At 46.4% G+C, this 24449-nt stretch overlaps 1 long non-coding RNA gene across 2 annotated transcripts in view; it reads right to left on the bottom strand.

Moving 5' to 3' along the window:
• Positions 1 to 3716: 3716 nt before the first annotated feature.
• LOC111747740 (uncharacterized) overlaps positions 3717 to 24449 on the bottom strand; it is a 31017-nt gene continuing 10284 nt past the window's right edge. Inside the window, exons 3-6 of one of the 2 annotated variants that reach the window (XR_010318548.1) lie at positions 24156 to 24418; positions 21858 to 21948; positions 6293 to 6497; positions 3717 to 5929 (exon numbers count right to left, since the gene is read on the bottom strand). This is a non-coding gene — a long non-coding RNA (uncharacterized LOC111747740). Of the gene's footprint in view, positions 6498 to 21857; positions 21949 to 24155; positions 24419 to 24449 lie in introns of both variants that reach the window. The other variant, XR_010318547.1, reaches the window with a different exon arrangement.

The raw sequence follows: 24449 nt of genomic DNA on the forward strand, positions 1-24449 counted from the left end.
TTCTTGCACAGTACTTCTGGGTGGGTTCAGAACCCCAATGGATAGTAAGCTGTTTGAACTACCCAGGGACCTTTTATATCCAAGAAAGTGGCTCCAAAGTGTGAGTCCATAGCCGAAGGTGTCTCCCATTAAACAGGAACAGTGTGTGTGGCTCCGACTCAATCCAACAAACATTACTGAGTGCCTGTTATACCCCAGGCTGAGGACAGTGCGGAGGGGCTACACAGGAGATAAGGAGCCAGGAATTAATAGTGCAGCGTGTTGAGAACCACCAGCGAGGGAGGAAGGGCCTGGGGAGGGAGAGGTCAGGGAAGGTCACCACCTGCCTTCCTCTGCACGGTCTCCTTTCCCTCCTCGTCTCCTCCTTCCTTTCTATAAACACTTACGTACCCTCTGCTTAAGTTCCCCAGATGGTGCAAATGGCTAATGCACTGGGTGCTAACCAAAAGGTTGGAGGTTCAAGTCCACTTAGAGGCACCTTGGAAGAAAGTGTGGGGACTTACTTCTGAAAAATTAGCCATTGAAGACCCTATGGAGCACAGTCTGACGCATGTGGGGTAGCCATGAGTTGGAATCCACTCGACACCAACTGGTTATTATCATCTACTTACTGTGGGCCAGCTTCCTGTTGAGCCCTGGAGATACAGGGAAGGAAAAAAATAATAGTAATAAAGGTAATAATACCTGCAGGGCAGTGAATTACTTAACATGAACTTTCTAGCCGCAGTCATTATCTTGAGGGGGCTGAGAGGAGCCTGTCCTGAAGGGGCCGAGGGGCGGCTTGTCCTCAGGGGCTGAGCGGAGCCCTGCACAGCTGAGAGAGCCATCGTGCACTGAAGAGAGATTGCCTACCTGCTTCCTGATCCTGGCCCCGAGTTGTAGCCTGTTGGTCCTGATCCCAAGGTATAACCTGGTGCTTCCCTAATAAACTATAACTGTGAGTATGGTCTGTGAGTTCTGTGTGGCCATGGCAACAAATTATCAAACCCAGCAGAGAAGTGGAGACTGTCCTGGGAGGGACAGTCAGTGTCAGAATTGGTAAAAAGGCTGGAGAGAGGAGGTATGCCTGACCTCCGCCTCACAGGAATCAGCTTTGGGCTGGTGTTGGTGATTCTCCTCCTTCCCTCTCCTGAAAGTGGAGGTCCTCTGATGCCATGCGGCTATTTTCGCAACACCCAACACTAACACCGCCCTTAGTAATCTCAATCAATGTTCTAAACCCTCTGCACATATTAACTCCCTTAATTCTCATGATGACTCCACGAAGTAATTACTGTTATCACCGTCCTTTTACAGATGAGGAAAACGAGGCACAGAGAGGCTGAGTAACCTACCTTGGGTCATACAGCAGACAGTGAGGCTGGGATTCAACCTGGGGCTCCAGAACCGAGCACTTCACATTCTACTCTAGGGCTTAGAAAGCACAGTCCCTTCACTCAAGGGCTTACACGCCGGTGAACACACAGAGCAGTGGGCAGAAGTGATGTGAGATCATGGCTCGGCACGAATTAAACACAGGCCCCAGGGAAGGCTGACAGCCAGGGCTGAGCCCTAAAGGATGAGAGGGCACAACTCGGAGAGGAGGGGGCATTCCCAGGAGGCAAGGGCCATGGGCACAGGCAGGGGTGTCTGAAGGTAAGGCACCTGGAGAAAGTACACATCACACCATGCTCATTTGGCCTGCACTCACGCACTCAGCACATGGGCACTAGGCATTGGCAAGGAGTCCAGGGACGCAGGGTTGCCCAGGACCATGGACTTTCACTTCCTGGGACACCCTGCCACCAGGCACTGTGCTGAGCTGTGGTTCAGGATATCTACAGAGGGCTGTCAGCAGGTGTGTGTGGGTGTGACCTGTGTCTTTTTTTTAAAAGATAGGTGTGGGGAGGACTACATGGAGAATAGGCTGAAGAGAGGCCCAAGTGGGGAGTCGAGATGGGGGATTCCTACCATTTCTAGGCGAGAGCCGGGAAGGCTGGGACCAGGTGGGGGAGTGGAGATGGAATTGGGTTGAGGGCAGACTTGCTAATGGGTTGGAAGAGGGGGAACCAGGTGTGCTAGAGTAATAGAGGGTGAGGACAGGGGAAGTGGGTGGATAAGGAGCCACTGGGCACCCCAGGAGGAGCTAGAGCTAAAGGATGGGGCAGTGGGGACCAGAGAGAGGGGAGGCTGGACAGGTAGACAGTGCCCAGGAGAGCCTCAGGGCTGGGCGGTCCGGATGTTAACCCCAGTGAGGTGGGGGTGGGGTGACACTGGGTGGGGTTTTAAGCAGGAAAATGGCATGAATCACTCTATTTTTTAAAACATCTCTCTGATGGAATAAATGATATTAAAAACAGTAGGTTTTATATGTACTAGGATCTAACGCCTATAAAAGTTTAATATACTATAAATGTGGCATTATGAATCAATAAGGAAAGAAGGAATTAGTAACTGGTGCTGGGACAATTGATTAGCTACTTGGATAGAAAAAAAATAAAGTTGGCTCCTTGACACCATAGGCCAAAATAAAATCCAGATGGCATAAAGAAATAAATGCATAAAAATCTCCAAAACGAGCAGAAAAAAATAGAGGTAAACAGGTATCTGATTCCTGGCTGGAGCAGAACCTTCAAAGCACAAAACAATGAAAGAAATCTTTTAATACTTCACTACAAAAAAAAAAAAAAACCCTCCAAATATCAGTGTCACAAATAAAATTTAAAATAAAAAATTGGGAAAGAATATTTGTGACAATTATCATTGATGAATGAGCGTATCTTCCATATATAAAAAGTTGTTAATAATAAACAAGAGCAGCCACTGTAATGGAGAAATGAACAAACAATGCTCGTAAGAAGAGACGTACTCGTCTAAAAAATGTGTGAAAAAGTTTCACCTGTACAAGCAAAGATATACAAATGAAACATTATTTTTCAAAAGCTTATCAAACTGAGAAATATATTTAAAAAAAAAATTTGGTGAGGATGCAGAAACTGGTGGGGTTGTAATTGACCTCTCTAATGGAAACACCTGGTAACATCAGAGACCTTGAAAATGTTCTCACTCTGATCTGGCAGTTCTACTTTTAAAAATGTATTCTGAGAAAATAATCAGAGATATAAGCAAAGGTTCTTATAGGTGGATTACACTGCAATATATTAACATTTTTTTAGGAACAGAGAGAATTCAATATCCAAAAATAGGAGAGTAAACAAATTATGGTATATTCTTGAGGTTAAATATTATATTGCAATTAAAACCATGTATTCAAATAATATTTAAGGGCATTATTTAATAAAATAATATTATGTGAAAAAAGTTGACTGTAATAAAAATTCTATATGGCCAGTAATTATATATTTGTACAGGTTGGAAGGAAACGCTGGCAGCGTAGTGGTTGAGCGCTGCGGCTGCTAACTGAAAGGTCGGCAGCTCGAATCCGCCACGCGCTCCTTGGAAACTCTGTGGGGCAGTCCTACTCTGTCCTATAGGGCTGCTAGGTGTCGGAATTGACTCGATGGCAGTGGGTTTTGGGTTGGGGCTATAGGCTGGAAGGTTTTGCTGGGAGGGAGTCTGCTTAGGAGAGTGGGCTTTGCAATCAAATTCAAATTGCAATCCTGGTTCTGTCACTTCTTACTATGCGTGTGAGCTGGTAAACTAATTACACTCTCTGAGCCCTCATTGCCTCATCTGCAAATTGGGCCTAGGACAGGATTGTTGTTGTGGTTGTTAAAAAAAAAAAAAAAAAAAAAAGGTTGTTAGCAGCCATTAATTTCAACTCATAGCAACTCTGTGTGACAGAGTAGAACTTTACGGGAGCAGACTTCCCAGTCTTTCTCCCACTGAGCTGCCAGGTGTGTTCAAACAGCCAAGCTTTCAATTAGCAGCTGAGCGCTTAACCGTTGCACCACCAGTGCTCCTTTTTAGGACAGGACTAAATGACTAGTAAATCTTATAAGACATTAAGGGACAAAGCAGCTGCTATTTATCTGTTTGTTATGATTACCACCAGTAGTTGCTATCTTTATTGTTATTATTTCTCCACCTGAGCAGGTCCGCGTGTTGACAGCATCCTGGAGGGGACCGTGTTTTTTAGCCCTGAGAAAGGAAGCTGTCCAACAATGTGTCCATGTAAAAACGGCTCTGCTGCCCTGGGCCCACAGGCGAATTCATTCCTCACTAGGATCCATCGAGCTTGATGACCTATGGACTTCCTTTGCTGAGCGAGAGAACGGAGGGTGGGAGTATAGGGCTGCTCTTTGCAGGGCTGCTGAAGGTCACTGCTAAAGTTGTGTCTTAAGTTGAGATAGTTAGCCAAGCCCCCACCCCGGCCTCCCTCCCAGATCTACAAAGCAGAAGGCGTCTGTCCTCAAGGGGGAGAAGGAGTCTCTCCGCTGTTTTCTAGCTCAACTCGCTTGTCTGCGATATGAGTGATCGATAATAATTACTATTATTTTATATATAATATACATTATGTATATATGATAAGCCCTAGGGGCACATTTTCCATTTTGCAGTTTGGGAAACTGAGAGGTCAGAGGTGAAGTGACTTCCCCAAAGTTGTGTTGCTGTGTTAGCTGCCTTGGAGAGCTGCGACCTTACGTACAACAGAACGAAACACTGCCCAGTCCTGAGTCATTCTCAAAATCGACAGCATGTTTAAGTCCCTCACTGAGACTACTGTGTCAATCCATTTCACCAAGGGTCTCCCATGCCCTCACTGGCCCTCTACTTCACAAACATGATGGCCTCCTCCGGAAATGGACACCTCTTGATGACTAGTCCAAAGCAAGCATGTTCTGTTGTGATCCATACGGTCTCCATTTGGCTAATTTTCAGAAGTAGATTGCCAGGCCTTTCTCCCTGGTCTATCTTAGTCCATTCCAGACTGGAAGAGGATGGACCTTGGGCTCTAAAGCTTCCCGCAGTTGAAAGGAACTCTTCAAAGTGCCTGTAAGCTGGAGAGGTGGAAGGACGGGTGACCAGGCTAAGCAAGATGTGTTCTGTGCTTCCATGAGGGTTATCAGGGCTCAGGTGAGAGACAGAAGGTGAGCAGGTGGAATGGGGCACAGTAAGCAGGTGAAAAGTTGATTATGCAAACCAGGGGAAAGAAGCAGAATCTCCACTTTGGAGAATCAGATCAGATAGCTGAAATAACGATCCATGTGGGCAGCACAACAAGGCTTCCACGCCAGTGTTGGTGTGACCAGAAACCCCTGCCGGGCGCCGATGCTGCTCCCCCTCCCAATAGTGCAGCTTTGTGAGCCCCCATGAAGGAGCCACGGGTGTGGCTGCGGCAGTGGGAGGAGAATCCAGGCCCTCTGCCAGGGAACACACCCCTAGGGTAGCTGCCAGGGCAGGCAGGCTCCCAAGAGCCCTGGCTTCCTTCTCGGGACCGGGGAGCCACATGCGGACAGAGGCGGCTTTACTGCCAGCCCAGAAGTGGGCTCTAGAGCCAGGGGCAAGCCATAGAAGGGATGGAAAATCGGGCCCAACGAGGTCAAAATGTGCGGTGGCCCAGGGCGCTGCTTCAAATCGTCCAGCCTCTCTGGCTCAAGGTGAAGCCGCTATTCAGCAACTAACCACTTTTCCACCGTTCTCTGGAAGAGCAGCTGCCTAACTTCCCCTCTGGGCTTCCCCTGGAGGGTCTGTGAGAATGAATGCAGATTCCCAGGCTCCACCCCTCCAGTGGGGGGTAGGCACTGAGTTGCATCTCTAACAAGCTCCCAGGAGATCCTGGGACCCCACTGTGAGAACTACTGCCTCAGAGGTAAGACAGGTATCTATCGTAGGGTAGGGGTTCAGGCAGAAGGTTCCAGCCTGCAGCAGGCAGCACAGTTCTGCGGTGTGGGCGCTAAGACTGGAGGTGAGAATTCCAATTCTGGCTGTCCCACAAACTCACGGTGAAGGTGAGTGATAGTAAATGGATTAAGTTCTCAGTTTCCACCTGTAAAGAAAAGCGAATGACCTTTGTGCTTCCACATTTTCAGGAAAGCTGGAAAAAACTATTTGATAAGAGGCAGCATTTGTGCCTTTCCAGAGGAAGGGATTTATCCAACGGCCACGCTGCGCGATTTTCAGTGGCAACGTGAAGATTCCTCTTCTGTGTTGTTTCACTTCTCCCCCTTCTACAGTTTTACTCATGTTCCAATTTTAGATTCAGAAAAATACAGCCTTTAAATCTGTTCCCTCCCTTACCTCGGGTAAAAAGTGGCTACCCTTGACCCCGGGGAGGAGGAGAAAAGGGTGACCTTGGGTAACAAAAACAACAACAATAGTAATAAGAGTAACAGTGGTAGTCGTAGCTTACACAAACATGTTGTGTGCTGCCAAGCTGATTTTCGACTCACAGTGACTCCATGTGACAGAGTAGAGCTTCCGCATTGAGCTTTCTTGGCTGTAGTCTTTAGAGGAAAAGATTGCCAGGTCTTTCTTCTGTGAAGTCACTTGGTGGGCTCCAACTGCCAGTCTTCAGGGCAGCAGCTGAGTGCTTAACTGCTGTGCCATCAGGGCTCCTTAACACAAACATAGTGCTCGTCACACATCAGGTCATGTTCTAAGCACTTCCCGAGTATTAACCCGTTCAGTCATCACAACAACCTGAGAAGACAGGTACTGTTATTATACCCACTTCACAACCGAGGTGACTAGCATCTGGAGTGAATGGCTCCCCCAAGGTCACACAACCAGCAAGTGGTGGAGTCGAGATTCAAACCCAAGGGGATAGATGGCCTGCCCTCCAGTGCTGACTGTAGCACTTTCTAGCTGAGTGACTTTGGACAATTAACTGAAATTACCCCTCAGAGCCTTACTTTAACTCATCTGTAAAATGGGCTAACAGCCCTCCTCCGAGGATTGTCGTGACAAAAAAAATAAGATAAAGTACGTAAAGAGTCCAGTTCAAGGGCCCAATAAATATTTGTTGTTGGAGGCTGGGGGGAGTGGTTATTATTATTATCATTACTAGGGTAACCTCTGGAAGTGGAACCCCCACAAGCCAGAAAAGCCATGGCCAGGCGAGGTGACTCTCCCACTCCCCTGCGGCTAACCCAACTCTATTCACACCTGGAGAGCCACTCTGGACAACCATGGTCTCAAGTGTCCAAGCATCAAGACGACGCTAAGGCCTCCAGGGCTCCACCTGGTGGTAGCAGAGGATGTACCAAGCACATTTCCAACGGTGAGGCCCGTTTATCATTCTAACTCAGGTAACTCAGGTACATCCTTTAAATCAACTTCACCCACTCAACCACACACCCCAAAGCACGTTAGTGAGCACCTACTGAGGACTACTGTTGAGCTGGTCAGGTTGGGGGATTTTGGCATTTGCTTTGTAAAAGGAAATTTTCTTCTCTAAGACTTTTTTTTTTTTTTTAAGACTCTGGAGATGGTGGGTAGTGGCCATAGCATAAAGGCACGAAAACAAAACCAGTATTATAGTTTCTAAGGAGCCCTGGAGGCACAACAGTTAAGTGCTCGACTGCTAACTGAAAGGCTGGTGGTTCAAACCAGTGGCTCTGTGGGGAGAAAAGACCTGGCAATCTATTCCCAAAAAGATTACAGCCAAGAAAACCTTTGGGGCAATTCTACCCCATCACATGGAGTTGCTACAAGGCAGAATCGCCTTGATGGCACCCGATAACATAGTGTCTACTTTGGGTGATCTCAGAAGACTGCTTTGACAATATTTCCAGTGGGCAGGTTTCAGTGCTTATCCTACCTGTGGCCACCTGCAGCCCATTGACGTCTTCCTTGCTAACCTAAGAATCCACTGAAGGAAGGAACCCCATATGCGTAGTCGTTTCTGTAACATCAGTGCCAGACCTAATGGCAGGCACATAATGGAAGCTCAATAAACAGCAGTTGGTATTATCATTCGTTCATTAGATAAACATAGATTTGCGATACTGTATGCCAGGATATATTAGTTCTCCTTTGCTGCACAACAAATTACTCCATAATTTAACAGCTTAAAACAACAGGAAATAGAGTCAATTCTCATTTTACGTGGTAGTTAGGTTCTATAAAGTCTTCACGAGTACTGAATTAGCCATTACCAAACCAGACCTGTTCAGCCTCAGCTGGGAATTTTTGCTGCTCTGTGCATGTCTACGAATGACAGAGGAAACACCACAAGTATTTTTAGTGACTAGGCAAGTTTACAAATACAAAATCTGCAAATAAACAAAGATCGACTATAATTACTGTCCCCTCACAGTTCTGAGGCTCAGGAATTTGGGAGTGGCTTAGCTGAGTGGTTCCAGCTTCGGGACTCTCAGGAGGTTACAATCAAGATGCTGGTCTGGCATGGTTTCAGGGGACATCTAGATCAATTGGCATAACAAAGAGTATTAAGAAAACTTTCTGCATCCCACTTTGGTGAGTGGCATCTGGGGTCTTAAACACTAGCAAACGGCCATCTAAGATGCATCAATTGGTCTCAACCCACCTGGAGCAAAGGAGAATGAAGAACACCAAAGACACAAGGCAAATATGAGCTCAAGAGAAAGAAAGGGCCACATAAACCAGAGACTCCATCAGGCTGAGACAAGAATTAGATGGTGCCCAGCTACCACCAATGGCTGCCCTGGCAGGGAACACAACAGAGAATCTCTGATGGAGCAGGAGGAAAGTGGGATGCAGACCTCAAATTCTAGTAAAAAGACCAGACTTAATGGTCTGAGACTGGACAAACCCCAGAGGTCACAGTCCTCAGACTTTCTTTTAGCCCAAAACTAAAACCATCTTGAGGCCAACTCCTCAGACAAAGATTAGGCTGGACTAAGACATAAAATAATACTGGTGAGGAGTAAGCTTCTTGGCTCGAGCAGACACATGAGATTATGTGGGCAGCTCCTGTCTGGAGGCGAGAGGAGAAGGCAGAGGGGGACAGGAGCTGGTTGAATGGACATGAGAAATACAGGGTGGAGAGAAGGAGTGTGCTGTCACATTGTAGGGAGAGTAACTAGGGCCACATAACAATGTGTGTATAAGTTTTTATATGAGAAACTGACTTGAATTGTAAAGTTTCACTTAAAACACAACAACAAAAAAGAGAAAAGGAAAAAAAAAAGACATACTTAGGAACAGATCTCCTTCGTTAAAAAAAAAAAAAGATGCTAGTGTGGGCTGCAGTCATCTGAAGACTTGATTGGGGCTGGGGGATCTGCTTTCAAAATGGCACACTCATATGGCTGTTGGCTGGAGGCCTCAGTTCCTTACCATGTGGACCTCGCCACAGCGCTGTTTGAGTGTCCTCACAACATGGCAGCTATTTTCTCCCAGAGAACATGATCCAAAGGATAGCAAGATGGAAGCTGCCAAGTCTTTTATGACCTAGCCTCGGAACTCACGTGCCAACATTTCTGCAAACTTTCATTTGTTACATGACCAGCTCTCTTCAGTATGGGAGGAGAAATCCAGGAGGCAAAGACCTTCCTCTTCTTTATGAAGATGCAAACCCCCTGAAGCTAGAGGTTGGCTCCTGAGAAATTAGATTTTTATAAATGACTTATTTGATTTAGGTATGAAAGTTCTGCCATCTAGGTGAATCTTTTCAAAATGTAAAACAATTGTTGCCTAAATGTGTTAAATTTAACTTGGATCAATTGCCTTAAGAGAGGAATCCAGCAAGGATTCTGGAAGTTAGGATGAAGACTCAGGATTCCAAGTTCCGAGGCTCTATCACCAGCCAGCACCGTTCCCCCATCTGTAAAGTCACAATCATAACAACAGCGATGATAACGCTACAGCTAATAATAATGACCATATACACAATCTCATTGGGTTTCCCCACAACCTCAGAAGCCAGTAGGGCTGATTAGTCTCCCCTTTGTTTTACAGAAGAAGAAAGTGGAAATCCAGAGAGGGTGAGTGCTTAGCCCAAGGGCACACAGCTAATCTTAGAGGCAGAGTTGAGTTAGAGCTTGGGTGTTCTAACTCCCAGTCCTATGACCTTTTTCACCTCCCCTGAAATCTGCAAGCCAGGAAAAAGATGTGCTGGGAGTGGGGCGGGTGGAGTTGATCCCTGGCTGCTGGCAGGTATTCTGTTAGAGGAGCTCCCTGTTTCTTTCCATTGCTTTTCTGACATGGTTTTTCTGATTTTAGCATGAACTGCCTATTCAGATCCACCCAAGTCGCTCGTTTCCTGGAACTCTGCGGAGAGGTTGCCCCTGGCGACTCCCCTCCTCTCCCTTTCTCCTTTTTCCAGCTGCAGCTGCAGCCAGAGGAGCCCTCAGCGCCTGCTCGCTGGCGGCTGGGAAGCTCTGCGGAGCATGCATTTTTGGGAATCCAGCTGGCCAAGGCACTGCATTATGCTATCATCAGCAGGCCCTTTCCCTAGAAGTCCTGCCAAGCCTTGCTGCCATGCCCTGACAGGCTAGCTCTGGGCTCGGAGGAACAACTGAACAAGATTAAGACTAATAAAACAGATTTCATTTTCAAAGCAAGCCAAATGCTCCCGAGATGGCAGAAATGGGAGCACTGAGAGCTTGACAGTTGTGTCTTAAGAGAAAATACTGCCTTGTGGCTGGGTTATGATGAATTTCCTGGTACTAGCGTTTTCAGAATGGAAAGAGGCCCCAAGCGACAAGCCTGAAATTCAGAAGATCAGAGCCAAAGCCACGCTGGGACCCTGGGCCAGCTGCTCAGGGACACTGAGCCAACTGCACCGAAGGCTAGTGCTATCTGGTTCTGGAACCATCCATCTGGAGAGGGAGCCATGCATGCCTGTGGGGAACATTGGCTAACTGCTCTCATATTCTCTTCCCACAAACGGTACCCTTGTTCAGTCCCTCCGAGCCCCTTCAGCTATGCTACCGTGTCCCCTATGGGTCTCTGTGACAGCTGGGGCCCCGTGTGTGAGGTTCTCATTCTCCCAACATTGGGGGCTGGGGGGACATGCCAAATGCTTCTTCCTCCATTCCCCCACCCCCCAGCTTAGTTTAACCATTATGAGCAAACTTTCCATTGTCGGGAGCTTGTTTGGAGGAGAAAAGGTTTGGTTGGCAGAGAGTATATGTCTGTATGATTATTTTTTTTAATAGATGTTTATTGAGCACCTGCTATGTGCCAGGCACTGTTCTAGACCTTGGGGAGAAGGCATTGAAGAAAATAGCCAACACTCCCACCTTTCTTGGAGCTGACATGCTATTAGGGGAAACAGGTAACAATAAACATAGTACTAAATGACATGCTTTGTTACAAAAAAAGTAGAGCAGAGGGGCAAGAGTCTACACGTGCTTTCCTGCAGGGCTGAACAGAATAAAGCACAAAGACAACACTTTGCCTCCCAGCCTCCTCAAACCACAAGACCTCCAAGTGAGGCCTCTGTCCTCGTAGAGACACAACAAGCTCGGCACGTTAGCAGCGTTGCGCGTTTCCAGTGCTACGTGGTATGTAACGGGGTGAGGATTACTGATCTGGAAGCACGATTTATATTTATTCCTGACAACAGGCATCCAGGCTGGCAGGTCGGCCATGCCACGGGCTACTGTGATCCACACTGACCCATGACACACAGGCTACTGCGATACACGCTGATCCACACTGACACGCTGGCTCCTGTGATCCACACTGACCCATGACACACAGGCTACTGCGATACACGCTGATCCACACTGACACGCAGGCTACTGTGATCCACACTGACACTGATACACACTGACACACAGGCTACTATGATACACACTGACACATGATACACAGGCTACTGCAATAGACACTGATACACAATGACACACAGGCTATGTGATACACAGTACACTTGGGCTACTGTGATACACACTGACACATGATATGCAGGCTATTGTGATAAACACTGACACACACTGATACACAGGTTACTGCCATAAACACTGACACACTGATACACTGGCTACTGTGATACACAATGACACACTGATACACACTGATACACGGGCTACTACGATACACACTGACACACTGATACACGGACTACTGTGATACACACTGACACACCGATACATGGGCTACTGTGATACACGCTGATACACGGGCTACTACGATACACACTGACACACTGATACACGGACTACTGTGATACACAGTGACACACCGATACATGGGCTACTGTGATACACGCTGATACACGGGCTACTATGATACACACTGACACAATGATACACGGACTACTGTGATACACACTGACACACTGATACATGGGCTACTGTGATACACGCTGATACATGGGCTACTGTGATACACACTGATACACGGGCTACTGTGATACACACTGATACACGGGCTACTATGATACACACTGACACTGATACACAGACTACTGTGATACACACTGATACATGGGCTACTGTGATACACGCTGATACACGGGCTACTATGATACACACTGACACACTGATACACAGACTACTGTGATACACACTGACACACTGATACATGGGCTACTGTGATACACACTGATACACGGGCTACTATGATACACACTGACACACTGATACACAGACTACTGTGATACACACTGACACACTGATACATGGGCTACTGTGATACACACTGATACACGGGCTACTATGATACACACTGACACACTGATACACAGACTACTGTGATACACAGTGACACATACTGATATACATGCTACTGCAGTATACACACACACTGACACACGGGCTACTGTGATACACACTGATACATGGGCTACTGTGATACACACTGATACATGGGCTACTGTGATACACACTGATACACGGGCTAATATGATACACACTGACACAATGATACACGGACTACTGTGATACACACTGACACACTGATACATGGGCTACTGTGATACACGCTGATACACGGGCTACTATGATACACACTGACACACTGATACACAGACTACTGTGATACACAGTGACACATACTGATATACATGCTACTGCAGTATACACACACTGACACACGGGCTACTGTGATACACACTGATACACGGGCTACTATGATACACACTGACACTGATACACAGACTACTGTGATACACAGTGACACATACTGATATACATGCTACTGCAGTATACACACACACTGACACACGGGCTACTGTGATACACACTGATACATTGATACATGGGCTATTACGATACACACTGACACCCACTGATACACATGCTACTGCAGTAAAAAAAAACACTGACAATGTTTTACCAGCGAAACTGGAAGCCAGGGCCCCGCCTGGAACACCCCACCTGGTGCAGACATCTCCCCAAAGGCAGACAGCTCACCTAGGGCACTCACCCTCTTGCTCGTGTGAGTTTGTCTAACCCTCCAAGCACAAGGGCTCTCCAGGGGCAAGGCCAGGAAAAGAACTGCAGATACAGCAGCACCAAGCGTGACCTGTAGAGGGGATCCAGCAATGAAGAGAAGACACGTTCACAGCAGCTGCTTGGTCAACAGGTGCTGGGCGTCTGCTATGTATCAATGACCTGTTGTCGTTGTTAGCTGCAGTCAAGTCGGCACCCAACTGACCGTGAATCCCGGGCACAAGGGAACGAGATGCTGCCCCATCCTGCACCATCCCCGTGGTCGGTTAGAGATCAGTGTTCCATTACAATCCACAGGGTTCTCATTGGCTGATCCTCAGATGTAGATCACCTGGCCTTTCTGCCTAGTCTGCCTTAGTCTGGAAGCTCCGCTGAAACCTGTTCAGCATCACAGCAACACGCAAGCCTCCACTGACAGACGGCTGCATATGAGGTGCACTGGCTGGGAATTGAACATGGGTCTCCCGCATGGAAGGCGAGAATTCTACCACTGAACCTCATCAGTTACCTACGACCATAATAATGCTGAGGAACAAATAATCACGACACCTCGGTGACTTGTAACAACAAACTTGTGTTTAGCTCAAGAGCCTGTGGGGTTCTGCTGATCTGGCCTGGGCTTGTTCATGTATCTACTGTCAGCTGCTGGTCAGCTGGGTGGCTTTGCTGACCTTGACTAGGCTGGCTCACGCGTCTGGGCTGGCTGGCCTCTGGTTGACCTTGGCTGGTCTTGGCAGGGGTGACAGGGTGACTCGGCTCTGTTCCACATGGCTCTTATCCTCCAGGAGGCCAGCCCAGGCTGTCCTCATGGCGACTTGGCAGAGGGTAGAGCCCAACCACACACAAGCAAGCCTGTTTCAAGCTCTTGCTTGCCTCACATTTGCTAACACCCCATCAGCCAAAGCAAGTCACATGGTCCATCCCAGGGTGAGGGTGAAAGGGCTCTGAAGTCACGTGACAGGGCGTGGTTACAGGGAGGGCGAAGAGCAGGGCCTGTGGTTTGTAGTCCCTGCAAAAGGAGCAAATGCCTAAGTCTTTCTGCTCTGACTTCAAGGGGTTGATAATGTAGTCGGAGGCAGAGAATATTTACACAAAATCAATCAGAGAAAATTTCCGATGCAGCATGTCAAGATGTGAAAAGTAATACAATAAAGACTGTCTGGGTTATCCAGTGCTGCCGTAACAGAAATACCACAAGTGGATGGCATCAACAAAAAGAAGTTTATTCTCTCACAGCCTAGGAGGCTAGAAGTCCAAATGCCAGGTGCCAGCTCCAGGGGAAGGCTTTCTCTCTCTGTGGGCTCTGGGGGAAGGTCCTTGTCACCAATCTCCCCCTGGTCTAGGAGCTCCTATGCATACCCTAGGACTCAGGAATTCCACTCCTAGGTATGCGTCCAGCAGGTAGGAGCACACATGTTCACCGGGGGACTTAGGCTAGGATGCTCACGGCGGAACAGGAGGAGGTAGAGACACAGGCACCGATGGGAATCTGATCATCTTTAGGACCAGTGGCCACTCCTCCCAGGGACTTCCCAAGCCCAGTTGGACCTGGGGCTATAGCACTGATTCTGGAGGCCCAGAGTCCTGAATTTCCAGGGCATCTGCTCCAAGATACAAGCGGGAACACTCGAGCCCCGGGGACAGCTCCCCTGTCCTGGGTGCTGCGTGTCTGCCTGTTGCAGCCCCAGGACCTTGCAGAGAAGTGAGGATTCTCTCTGTTCCTTTACATGTGCTGGCCTGGAAAGATTGGGTGGGCCCCGGAACATCCCTCCAGTGGCCTGAGATCCCTCACAGCTGATGATTCGACGTCAATTCACGGAACGTTTTACAACAGGCTTCTCCCTTCCTGGTGAGAAGCTCCCCAGAAACCACCACGGAAACAGACACCTGAGGGTCAGCCAGAAGAGAGAGGCGTGGGCTTCTTGGAGCGCTCAGGGGCAACATCAATCTGGACACTTGGATGAAAGGCGCAGCTCTGCTCGCCAGCGGATTTGTAAACAACATTGCCAGATGGCATCTGTGGACGCCGAGTCCTACCGCTCTCCTGACACTTTATGGGGTGGAGGACAGGCCTGGGGAGCTGCACAGCTTCTTCAGGAGTCCTGCTGTCTTTCTTTCCGCTACAGATTCAGAAGCATCCTTTAATAAGACAAAGAGAAGCCCCAGACAAAAGGTCCTAGAAACAATAAGGGGAAGAAAGCCTTTGCATTTCCACTGCTCCCAGTTGGATGACACACCATTGGCGCCAGGGCAGGAGCCTAAGGGAGCAGCTGGCCCAGGGGCAACCTCCACACACCTGAGCACAGCTGCCCTGGGAATGTTCTCTGCAGGCCAGGGGCGGATGGCACTGAGCGGACCGTCGCCCTGCTTGCTTCATCGTTTGCTTTTCTTTCTGCCTCTCCTTTCCTCTTCTCCCTTCTTTTCTTCTTCCTCCTCTTCCTCTCTCTTTCTTCTCCTGTCCCGTAATTTCTTCTCCTTTATCAGTTTGTTAGGCCTCTTGGGAGACATCCTTCAAGCACTGCAGGTTGACTGTCTGGCATTTAAAGCAAAGCGCCTCCCTGCTTATGACAGTGTTCATCAAAGCGAAGAATTAAGTGTAGCGACAACGCTGGCATTTGTCTTTGGCTCATTATGTGCCAGGCACGGTTCTAAGCACTTTTCAAGCATTAGCTCCTTCGTTCTCCACAACGACCAGACATGGTAGGTGCTAATGTTGTCTTCACGTCACATGTGAGGCAGAGGGAAGAGAGGGACAGCTCCAGCATTCAGCTGAGAAGGTTTGAAGGAAAGAGACTGCATGCCTCCCTCTGGCTCTATGACTTGGTGGTGAAGTCCTCTTGGAAACTCTCGGGGTGCGGGGGTGGGTGGGGGGGCCTTGTAAGAAAGCCAATTTTCTTCAAGAAGGCTGGTGAAGGCTTGTGCTGTCATTATTTGCATATAAAAAGGAAGCCAACTCTTTCATTTTGTAGGATGGGCTGGTGAGGCAGCCAAAAACTATAGGAATCTACCTAGACCCAACTTGACCCTGTTATTCTACCTGGCATGACATGGCGTCTCAGGCACTCTCTCAGTTGGAATGACCTTGGCCACAAGTAACAGAAAGCCCAACCAAAAGTGGCTTCAATGATGTTTATCACCTCCCCTAACAAGGTATTCAGAGGTAGATGAGCTTCAGGACTGGTTTACTCAGCAGCTCAGTGGTGACACCAAAGACTCAAGTTCTTCCTCTCTCTCTGAGTCGTCATCTTCAGTGTCACCCCTCATGGTTTCAAGATGGCTGCCACAGCTCCAAGCCATATACAACATCCACACACAACATCAAGAGGTAGAAAGGGAACATCTCTTCCTTGCTCGGAACCCTTTCCCAGAAGCCCCCAGCAGATTTCTCCCCATGTCTGATTGGCCCACAACTGGGTCACATGTCCCTGCCTAAGCTGAAACAGGCAAAAGGGATGAGACGGCCATGTTTGCTTCAACCAATCAGGGTTTAGCCAAGTCTGGGTGGGGTTGGGATAGACATGAAAGAAAGGGACATGACTGCCAGGTTGAAAGCCAATGTTTTCTGCTGCAAGGATCTTCCATTATGACACATTCCTACCCGCCCTTCCCTTAAAACAGTCATCACACCAGCAAGTTCCATATTCAGCGAGAGGAGCTACCTGTTCTAAACACAAAACATGTGAAACTAATCTTTTCCCAATTCCTTTGGGCTCTTCTCCTTGACAGAGTTTTGCCTCGCCAGGCTGTATCTGATCAAGTGCCAATAATGATGAGGATAAAACAAATGTGGGCCCAAATTCCTGGCTCGATTCACTTCAGAGATAACCACGCACAGACTTTCTGGGAGTTTCTTAGTGGATTTAAGCTCAGCCAGTGTTTAGAGAAGATTGGTGTTACATATAAGCAATACGGGGTCAGACAAAGTTTAGCTGATTCAGCAGTGGGTCTGAAAGATAAAGGGAGCCAAAGAGAGTCAGAAAGGGAAACCGAGAGAGACAGAAGGTTAGACAGAGAGAAGGATAAGGTGAGAGGGAAAGAGAACTCACCCTTGTCTTCTTTGATTTCCTTCCCCATGCAATGCTACAGAAACACTGCTCCAAAGAAAGGAACATTTAAATTCTCAAGACATTGCACACTTCCTAACTTGTTGCCGTTGAGTTAGTTCCGACTCAAAGCGACCCTGTAGGAAACAGTACAACTGCCCCATAGGGTTTCCAAGGAGCAACTGGTGGGTTCAAACCGCTGACCTTTCAGTTAGCAGCTAAATGCTTAACCAGTGCGCCACCAGGACTCCTTGCAGATCTCATAGAATCCACAAATATTTTACAATATGATCCTGTGATCAGCCCTAAATGCTGACCACAAAACCACATCGTCAAATCTCACGGTTAGCCATGAATAGAACTCAGTATTTTCAGGTCCCACCAACCAAACCCCAGACCATTAAACGATAAGAAAAATAACCCCAAATCATGAGTTTCCGCCACGTGCCAAGCACTGGACTCGGTGTTTTATGTTCATTGCTTCGTTGAGTCTTCCCAAGGATGTTGGGAGGTGGGTGTTATTTTTATGTTTGTTTTTCAGATGCAGGTTAGCATCTTGGAGAGGATGCTGGGTGACTCTCCCAAGGCTGCCGAATTAGGAAGTGGCAGAGCCAGGAGCTGAGCCTGAGGCTGTCTGACAACGATTATTTTCTCGCTTTCAAGCTATACACACGCCAACCCCCTCATAACCATTTCAAGGATCTTAATTCCTGGTGGTGGTAGTTGCCGTCGAGCCAGTTCTGACTCAGGGCGATCTCATGGACAATAGAACAAAACACTGCCCGGTCCTGCGCCATCTTCATGACTGTTGGTATGTCTGAGTCCATTGTTGCAGCCCCTGTCCATTTTGAGTGCCTTCCAAACTAGGAGGCCTATCTTCCAGCACTATATCAGACAATGCTCTACTGTGATGCATACAGTTCTCAGTCGCTAATTTTCAGATGTAGATTGCCAGGCCTGTCTTCCTAGTCTTAGTCTAGAAGCACCGCTAAAACCTGTCCACCACGAGTGACCCTGCTGGATTTGAAATAGCGGCAGCAGAGCTTCCGGTATCACAGCAACACTACAGGCTGACAGGCGGGTAGAAGATTTTATTAACATGGAAGGTGGTGGTAGGAAACAAGGTCCTCTGCGAGGTGGGTTAACACCATTCTGATTACTATTTGGAGATCCTCAATAATCTGGTAAACGGTCACGTGTGGAAGTAATATGGAAAACTGGTGTGTGAAGACATTAGGGGAAGCAGAGTGGGGAACCTTTTCTTGGGGAGATAATGGCCCTGGTGACCCTTCAACTCAGGAGTCACTCACTCTGACATAATCATCACACTCTCATCCAAACACCCCTGAAAGAGACCCAGCCACTCTTTCCCACAGGTGTGTGGGAGTGGACACCGAGGGCAGCTACTGCTATTAGTAACCACTACAACAACGGACTCCAACACACCAACGCTCATGAAAACGGCACAGGACCAGGCAATGTTTCGTTCTGTTTTATGTGGGGTTGCCATGAGTCAGAGTCAACTCGACGGCAATTAACAACAACAAAGGGGTTGGGGTCTTCTAATAAAGTAACATCGCTATGTGTGGAGCAGCCCAATCACAGAACGTCATTTTCAGAAAGCAGCAGATATTCTCAAGGGCTGAGGTCGGCAGTAGAAGCAGATCAGGTGACAGCGAAGCGGCACCACTCAGAGGTAATGGCCGCTGATCGGAAAGGCCGTCCGCTACCTAGTGCCTCCTCCCTCTCTGGGACCGTCCCCAACTGAGACCCTCCCACCATGGACCCATCACGTATCAAGTCATTCCAATTCAACAAACATATTCTTACTCTTACCCAGTATCATGGATTGAATTGTGTCCCCCCAAAATGTGTGCCAATTTGGCTGGGCCATGATTACCGATACCGTGTTGTTTTCCTCAATTTGTGATCTGATGTGTTGTAAATCCTACCTCTATGATGTTAGAGGCAGGTATGTTAATGAGGCAAGACTCAGTTTACAAGATTAGGTGGACACTAATCTAAAAAACACAAAATAATAAATGTTGGAGAGGTTGTGGAGAGATTGGAACACTTACACACTGCTGGTGGGAATGTAAAATGGTACAACCACTTTGGAGATCGATTTGGCACTTCCTTAAAAAGCTAGAAAGAGAACTACCACACGATCCAGCCACCCCACTCCTTGGAATATATTCTAGAGAAATATTCCAAGCCATCACACAAATAGGTATATGCACACCCATGTTCATGGAAGTACTGTTCACAATAGCGAAAAGATGGAAACGACCTGGGTGCCCAACAACAGATGAACGGATAAACAAATACGGTGTACAGACAAAGTGGAATACCACACAACGATAAAGAACAATGATGAATCCTTGAAACATCTCACAACATGGATGAATCTGGAGGGCATTACACTGAGTAAAATTCATCGCAAAAGGACAAATATTATATAAGACCACTATTTTAAGAACTCAAGAAAAAGTTTAAACACAGAAGAACACATTCTTTGATGGTTACAGGGGTGGGGAGGGAGGGAAAGGGGAGTTCACTAACTAGACAGCAGACAAGAATCATCTTACGTGAAGGGAAGGACAACATACAACACAGGCGAAGTCAGCACAAGTGGACTAAAGCAAAAGCTAAGAAATTTCCTGAACACAACCAAACACTTTGAGAAACAGAGTAGCTGGGGCTGGGGTCTGGGGACCATGGTTTCAGGGGACATCTAGGTCAACTGGCATAAAAAAAAAGTTTATTAAGAAAATGTTTGCCTCCCACTTTGGTGAGTGGCATATGGGGTCTTAAAAGCTTGTGAGCAGCCAACTACGATGCATCAATTAGTCCCAACCCACCTGGAGCAAAGGAGAATGGAGACCACCAAAGACACAAGGAAAATATTAGCCCAAGAGACAAAAGGGCCACATAAACCAGAGACTCCACTAGCTTGAGACCAGAAGAACTAGAGGGTTCCCAGCTACCACCCATGACCACCCTGACGGGGAACACACAGAGAGTCCCAGACGGAGGAGGAGAAAAGCACAGAGCAGAACTCAAATTCATGTAAAAAGACCAGACTTAATGGTTTCAGACGGGAGGAACCCCGAAGCCATGGCCCTCAGACACTTTGTTAACCCAGAACTGAAACCATTCCCAATGCCCACTCTTCAGACAAAGATTAGGCTGGACTATACAACATAAATTAACACTCGTGAAGAATGTGGTTCTTAGTTCAATCAGATACATGAGACCAAATGGGCGGCTCCCGTCTGGAGTCAGGATGAGAAGGCAGGAAGGAGCAGAAGCTGGTTGGAGGGACAAGGGAAACTCAGGGTAGAAAGGGGGAGCGTGCTGTCACATTACAGAGATTGCAACTAGTGTCACATAACAATATGTGTATAAATTTTTGTATGAGAAATTAACTTGAGCTGTAAACTTTCACCTAAAGCAATATTAAAATAACAAAACAGCAAGGTGTCATGTGAATAGCATAATTCTCATTTGTTTTAAAAACAAAAACTTATATGTCCACATGTATAAACATACAGTCAGGTATAGAAGGACACACTAAATTACTAATATTGGTTGCCTTGAAGAGGAGGACTAAGGGTTAGGAGTCAGGGGAAGTATTAACATTTTCCCTGTATTTCTAGGTTATTTGAACTGTCGCAATGAGCAACCTGCTTCTATGCTACCTGGCCTATTGTAAAGAGTAAAAAATTTTTTTGCCATTTTTAAAGAATCTCATAAAGCTTGGAGAACATACGAGCTTCCCCGTCTCCAACAGCTGTGTCAGGAAAACATTTATTGGGTCTTTAATAAGGCGGGCCAAACTACAGCTTCCCCCCAGCTCTGAAAGAGTTTCTTTCTCCAGAAACATGGTGGTATTTCCACTGGCTGAGTTATGCAGTTAAACTGGATAACAAGCATAAGACCAATTATTAATCCAAAGTCTGGCAGCTCGTAAATAACAGACCTGAATTTAATCCCACAAAGAATTTTATATGTAAAGGGAAGTATGGGGAGAAATGTGTTCACCCTACACTCACCACACCAACCCTGAAGGTGTTGAATGTGGTTTTGACTCATGGAATGGGGGAGTTCTGGTAGGGGACAGGTGGTATAGGATGGAGCAGAAAGGGTAAAGGAGGATAAGATCTAAGAGGAGGTGAGGGGAGCTGATGACAAGAAACCACTTATGACCCCTGAGAGGAGAGAATGAGCAAACTGCAGAGCATCTGAGAAGGGAAGGAAGGCAAAGACTCACTGGAAGGAGAACCAACTGAAAAGCCTATAACTAACAAAAAGTTTCAGTAGGGTAGCTGGATATAAGATCAATATACAAACACCAGTAGCCTTCCTTTACTGCAGTAACAACCAATTAGAAAATATCAGAGGCAAAAATATCCATCCACACTGACAACACAAAAACAAAAAGTGCTGAGGCATAAAGTCAACAAGAAACGCCCAAAACCTATGAGGAAGATTAAAAAACTTAATTGGAGGATGTGAATAGGCCTGAACAAATGGAAAGACTTACCTCGTTCTTTAGATGAGAAGGCTCAATTTTGTAAGGATGTTGATTCACCTCCACTTCAATCCAGAACTTCAATGCAATTCCAAGAAAACTCCTAAAAAGATTTTTAATATAACTTGAAAAGCTAATTCAAAATTCCTCTAAAATGAAAAGCCATTAAACGTTTACAAGAATAGCAATGAGATGTTAAAATATACTCCAAAGCTGCAACAATTAAAATGGTATGGTATAATACATATATATAAACCTTGGTGGCACATGGCTGCTAACCAAAGAGTCGGCAGTTCGAATCTGCCAGGCGCTCCTTGGAAACTCTATGGGGGTAGTTCTATCCTGTCCTATAGAGTTGCTATGAGTCGGAATTGACTCGACAGCACTGGGTTTGGTTTTTTGGTTTTTATAATACATATAAGCACATTGGTTGGTTCTTTGCCATTCCCACCATCTAAACCCCTCTTCCCACTCCCAAACAGTACTCTTTCTCAGTCAAGGGGTTTGTGTGGGGTTAAGCCCATCATCAACTTTCCAGTGGGATCTGATTGGCTTATGCCAGTTAGCATGTTGCATTTCCCTAACCACAGCGGCTGGTTCAAAGCAGGCCAAAGGGGACAACGAGACTCAATTCCGGAACGTTTGTTGATACAGATTCTCTCTTTTCCCCGCTGGATATGACCAAGGAAGCATGTAGCCTTGGAAACTCCTGGCTTTGGACCAAGATGGTGTTAACACTAAGGAAGCAGAGCCCATAAATACAGAGAGAGAATGTAGGTCTTTTGATAGCATCTGAACTGCCAGATCTTGCCTTGCCTAAAGCCTGTGGCTCTGGATTTCTCGGTTATGAATCCATAAATTCCTTTTACTGTTTAAATCAGTTTCAACTCAGTTTTCAGCTGTTTACAACTAAAAGTATCCTTCCCACTATAGTACAGATTAGACACACAGGTACAAGGAACAGCATAGGATATCCAGAAAGGGATACGTATGAGTGTGTGTGTGTGCATATAACAAACAAAAACATATACATATGAAACAAAAATTCTTACAACTGGACCAATAAGCAACATCATGATTAAGGGAGAAAATATTGAGGTTGTTAAGATTTCATTTTAGTTTGATCTACAATCAACGCCCATGGAAGCAGCAGTCAAAAAATCAAACGACACATTGTATTGGGCAAATCTGCTGCAAAAGATCTCTTTAAAGTGTTGAGAAGCAAAGATGTCACTTCAAAGACTAAGGAGCAAGCCATGATATTTTCAATTACTTCATATGCACGCAAAAGCTGGATTACTATGAATAAGGAAGACGAGAGAAAAATTGATGTTTTTTGAATTACGGTGTTGGCGAAGGATATAGAATAAACCACGGACTGCCAGAAGAGCGAATAAGTCCAACTTGGAAGAAGTACAGCCAGAGTGCTCCTTGGAAGTGAGGATGGGGAGACTTCATCTCATGTACTTTGGACATGTTATCAGGAGGGACCAGTCCCTGGAGAAGGACATCATGCTTGCTAAGATAGAGGGTCAGCGAAAAACAAGAAGACCCTCAACAAGATGGAATGACACGATGGCTGGAACAATGGGCTTAAACATAGCAATGATTGTGAGGATGGCACAGGACTGGACAATGTTTTATTCTGTCGTACACAGGGTTGCTACGAGTTGGAACCGACTAGACGGCACCTAACAACAACAACAAGAATATACATACATACACACACACACACACATATATACATATATATATGAATTTCAGAGGTGAAAAGATGGACTATTTAACATAGTATGAAGAAAATAAAATTAGGTAAATAATATAAAACAAAATCTGTATCTACTCTACCTCTTACCATACACAAATGTAAATTTCAAACACATTTAAAGTGTTAAACATTAAAAAGTATTAAAATAATACAAAAAAACCGTTGCTGTCACGTCGATTCCAACTCATAGCTACCCTGTAGGACAGAGTAGAACTGCCCTGTAGCATTTCCAAGGAGCAGCTGGTGGATTTGAACTGCCAACCTTTTTGGTTAGCAGCCATAGCTCTTAACCACTGTGCCACCAGGGCTCCATTAAAATAATACAGGTATTAAAATAAAGGAGCTTTTTTTTTTTTTTCACTAGTCTTGGAAATGGGACAAGCCTTCTTAAACAAAACAGAAAACCCAGAAGCCATAAAAGAGAAGAAATGGCCATTAAAAATGTAAAATATTTACATGACAAAAGATACAAAGTGCAAATTACAGAGGTCCCTCCTGACAACATATCCAAAATATTTGAGATGAAATCTTGCCACTCTCACCTCTAAGGAGCATTCTGGCTGTACTTCTTCCAAGACCGATTTGTTCGTTCTTCTGGCAGTCCACGGTATATTCAATATTCTTCGCCAACAGCATAATTGAAAGGTATCAACTCTTCTTTGGTCTTCCTTATTCATCGTCAAGGTTTCACATGGATATGAGCCGATTGAAAATACCATGGCTTGGGTCAGGCACATCTCAGTCCTCCCTCTTAATCATTACTGTGCTCCAAACAGTGAGCATGGGGCACGACACACAGTAGGTGCTCAATAAAAATTGAATTAATTAATTAATTG

Source organism: Loxodonta africana, chromosome 19 (genome assembly GCF_030014295.1).
Source record: "Loxodonta africana isolate mLoxAfr1 chromosome 19, mLoxAfr1.hap2, whole genome shotgun sequence".
Classification (NCBI taxonomy): domain Eukaryota; kingdom Metazoa; phylum Chordata; class Mammalia; order Proboscidea; family Elephantidae; genus Loxodonta; species Loxodonta africana.